Source organism: Myotis myotis, unplaced genomic scaffold, assembly GCF_014108235.1.
Source record: "Myotis myotis isolate mMyoMyo1 unplaced genomic scaffold, mMyoMyo1.p scaffold_m19_p_2, whole genome shotgun sequence".
NCBI lineage: Eukaryota > Metazoa > Chordata > Mammalia > Chiroptera > Vespertilionidae > Myotis > Myotis myotis.
Genome location: NW_023416324.1, coordinates 91465444 through 91470068, shown reverse-complemented (window position 1 = coordinate 91470068; position 4625 = coordinate 91465444).

The following is a 4625-nucleotide window of genomic DNA, read 5'->3' as shown; positions in this document are numbered from 1 at the left end:
GTGAGTTTATTTGATTCAAACTGTTGACAATTGTCGGGAAGCAAAAACTCAATGAGTTGAGATAATGTTCCAGAGAATGGCAGTTTTGTATCTTATTTTATACATTACAATCAAAAGAGGAGACATGTATGGGTTACATGAAATCCATTGGTGATAGCTTAGGGAGGCAGCAGAAAGTTAAGCAGGGAACCTCTGGGACTGGATAAAAAATAAAATGATACGCACACTTTTTTACATAGGTGAGTGCAGGAGACTTAACAGTCAACAATCTTCTATACTAATAAAAGGGTAATATGCTAATTAGACGGGGTAGACCAGATGTCTTTCGGATGTCATTCTGGACATCCTGCCTGACAAAGCCAGGGCGTGCCTGGCCTGCAAACTGCCCACAGCCCCTCGCCCAGGCCGGCCCCACCCCCCCAGTGGGGACCCTCACCCCAATCGGGAGTGTGGCCAGTCTGCAAACTGCCCGCAGCCCTTCACCCCAGCCGGTCTTGCCCCTAGTGAGGACCCCATCCTGATCTGGGGCCCTCTTCAGGGCAGGCCAGCCAGCCCCCACCCATGCACCAGGTCTCTATCCTATATAATAAAAGGGTAATATGCAAATTGACCCAAACGGCAGAATGACCAGAACAACCACTGGACCAGTCACTGTGAGGCACACTGATCACCTCTTGGTTCCTTTCCCTGGCTGGCAGGCTCCGATCACCTGATGGCCACCTGTGGTGGGGGTGGGGCCGGTGAGCGGGCAGGAACAGCCGACCTCTTGGTCCCTTCCCCCGGCTGTCAGGCACCGATCACCCGATGGCAAATGGGGAACCAGGGGTGAGTGGCGATGGGCATGGGGCCAGCTGCGGGCAGTGAGGGAAAATGGCCTTGATTGCAGTCCAGGCCTAGGGACCGTACCCGTGCACAATTTTTGTGCGCCAGGCCTCTAGCCCTATATAATAAAAGCCCAGTGACCATAATGGAGGAACAACCAGAACGACCTCTCGACCAGTCACTATGAGGTGCACTGACCGCTTTTTGGTCTCTTTCCCCTGCCAACAGGCTCAGATTGCCGATGGCAAATGGGGACCCAGGGTGGGTGGTGGGGGATGTGGGCGATGCCAGGCCAAGGACCCTGCCCTGCCGGTTGCCCCACACACAGAGGGTGACCGGCGGCGTGGATGGGGCTGGTGAGCAGGCAGAATGGCTGACCTCTCTGTCCCTCCCCCAGCCGTCAGGCTCCCATCGCCGCTGGGGAATGGGGAACCCGGGGGGCGGGGGTGGTGGCAGTGGGGGGTGGGGCTGGCTGCTGGCAGCCAGGGAAGATGGCCCTGATCGCAGGCTAGGCCTAGGGACTGTACCTGTGCACGAATTCGTGCGCGGGGCCTCTAGTTAACTCAATAACCATGAGGGGATTTCTGGTCTCCACAGACCAATGCCTGTGCTTTGAGGGCTCTGGAAAAAGGAAAACTACTTTCACATTGTAAAGATATAGTCTTTTTTTTTTTTAATATATTTAATTGATTTTTTACAGAGAGGAAGGGAGAGAGATAGAGAGTTAGAAACATCGATGAGAGAGAAACATCGATCAGCTGCCTCCTGCACATCTCCTACTGGGGATGTGCCCGCAACCCAGGTACATGCCCTTGACCGGAATCGAACCCGGGACCTTTCAGTCTGCAGGCCGACGCTCTATCCACTGAGCCAAACCGGTCTTGGCAAGATATAGTCTTATAGATGCAAAAAGACAATAGACAGGCTCAGCTTTATTAAAGATTGACCTTTGTCAGGGAAGATGCCGACCTAGGACATGACTATCCACCATAAATTGCTTTAGTTAAAAGGTTTTAATTTCAGACCATCCTTTGTGGTTCGCTTTAGGTCTCTGAGTTTGCAAGGCTGCCATGCAGACCCTCCCTGAGCTAGTCAGGTTAGCATGTGGCCCCTTTTCATCCACAGTATAAAAAATTTAAAACCAAGACAAAGCTAGGAAGTCACCTGGGGGTTAATGTCACAAACCTGTGCCTAAAATGTCAGACTGACTCTGAGAAAACACTAAGGAAAACCTATTTCTCATTATTGTAAATGGGAAAAATTATAAGACATAGGGAGTCAATGAAAAACTCTAGGCAGTCTCCCCCTGGAGCACCCCATCCCATGCCTTCTCCCCCCTCTCTCGGGCATGCTTTTGCTCCCTGCGTTCTAAGGGTCCACACGAGACTTGCAACCAATGGAGCAATGGGCAGCAGCAACTCATCCTGGGCTAATCCCTGAACCTATCCCCAAGGCCCGCTTTGGAGGCAGCAGCAGCCCCACCTTGTCTCACTCCTTTCTTATAACGTCTCCAGAGAGCCGAAGCAGCCCTACCAAGCTCTCCCCTGTTGCTTCTTCTATTTTAAGCCCTTCCTTGTCTCACTGTCCCCAGATTTAATAAACATACTCTCAAAATCAAAAAAGAAAAAGAAAAACTCCACTAATTTCCTAAATCACAATAGGGCACCTAGACTCATTTACAAATATTATACTCAGATATACACTGCTTAAAACATTGCTTTTTGGTCACTTCACAGTTAAGCAGTGGTGGCCTTCCTAAAGGCAGCAATATCGTATCTGTTCATCTCCTTTTGAAACTGGACAGCTAATGGATCTGGGCTGCCTGTCACTGCTTGAGCCAATTAAGCAGAGACAGGGTTGAATGGTACATGAGCATTTTTATTTTCCAATATTGCCGACAGCATGGGAGAGCAGCAGGTCATCCACAAAAATCTGTCCTGTCTCCCTACCTCCTTGCTTATATTGGGTAAGCCAGCTGCTTATATTGGGTAGAAGGAGGTACATGGGAAGTAGGCAAAAGGCATAAAAATGGGTATAATTACAGGCAATGTAGACTGGGGTTGCAAAGGGCGGGCACCTCCAGGACTCCATTGTTTAGGCAAAAGGTTATTAATCTTTCCGTGATGATGGGCAGTTCTTCGATTAGGAGGATGAACCACAGCATTTCGAGGTTGACTGCCAGGTCCCAGGGCATACAGCTCTCAGCCAGGTCAGAATGTGCTTTCTTTAACCAGAACAAAACAATCACAGTTAACAGAGCGTGATTAGTATTTCTTATAATTATAGCTAGTCCCCACTATTCTATTTCTTCCTCCCACCTGTAACATTTTGTTGATATTCCAAAGCTTTGCCAAGAGACTAGTGTGATTCTGATGGTCTACCAATTGTATTTGGAGGCAAGATGCTTTTCTAGCAAGCCATTTAGTTTAAAATATTTTATTAAATTTTGAAGACTCAGTATAAATTTTATGCTTATAAACATCAGCTGCACACACACACACAAAGGATTGAGAGGTAAATACCTGTTATGCAGTTTGGGTATTCAAAACTCAGACCTGTCTTTTCAGGGAAACATTACTTGAGGATTTGTTTTGTGGGGTGTGCCTGTAGTATGAAATAGAAAGCAAAAGTCCCATTTATTTTACAGATTCAAGCTGTAGCTTCAAATCAGTTTGGGGCTGAGGAGTGCTTTCAGTCTACCTTCCCAGAGTTATTTTTTTTAAGTATATTTTTATTGATTTCAGAGAGGAAGGGAGAGAGAGAAAGAAAGAGAAAATCATTGATTGGCTGCCTCTTGCACACCTCCCTACTGGGGATCAAGCCCGCAACCCGGGCATGTGCCTGACCTGGAATTGAACCATGACCTCTTGGTTCATAGGTGATGCTCACCCACTGAGCCACGCCAGCCAGGCAGCCTAGCTTCCCAGAGTTCTATGCCTGTAATGACTCCTTGCCAATATCATTCATTTCCTCCTCCCTCCATGGGCCATTTCTATCAGCATACGAAAACACGTACTTAAGCCCAGCCAGCGTGGCTCATTGATTGAGCGTCCACCAAGGAACAACTGTTCTATTCCCATCAGGACACATGCCTGAGTTGCAGGCTCCCTCCCCAGTAGGGGGTGTGCAAGAGGCAGCCAGCGGATCAATGATTCTCTCTCATCATTGATTTTTCTATCTCTCTCTCCCTCTCCCTTCCTGTCTCTGAAATAAATAAAAACATATTTTAAAAAACAAACAAACAGGCAGAAGACCTTTCTCCAAAGAGGATATACAGATGGCCAAAAGACATGAAAAGATCCTCAATGTCACTAATCATCAGAGAAATGCAAATTAAAACCACAATGAGCCCTGATTGGGTAGCTCATTTTGTTAGTGTCATCCTATACACCAAAAAGGTTGTGGGTTCAATTCCCAGTCAGGGCACATACCTAGGTTTTGGGTTCAGTCTCCAGTTGGGTGCATAGGGGAGGCAACCCATCTATGTTTCTCTCTCTCATTGGTTTTTCTCTCTCTCTCTCTCTCTCTCTCTCTCTCTCTCTCTCTCTCTCTCTCTCTCTCTCAATGAAAGCATATCCTCAAATGAGGATTTAAAAAAAAAAAACCCTAGCTGATGTGACTCAGTTGGTTGGAGCATTGTTGATACACCAAAAGGTTGTGGATTCAATTCCCAGTCAGGGCACATACCCAGGTTGTAGCTTCGATCCCCAGGGATATGTGTGAGAGGCAGCTGATGGATATTTCTCTCTTACACTGGATGATTCTCTCTCTCTCTCTCTCTCTCTCTCTCTCTCTCTCTCTCT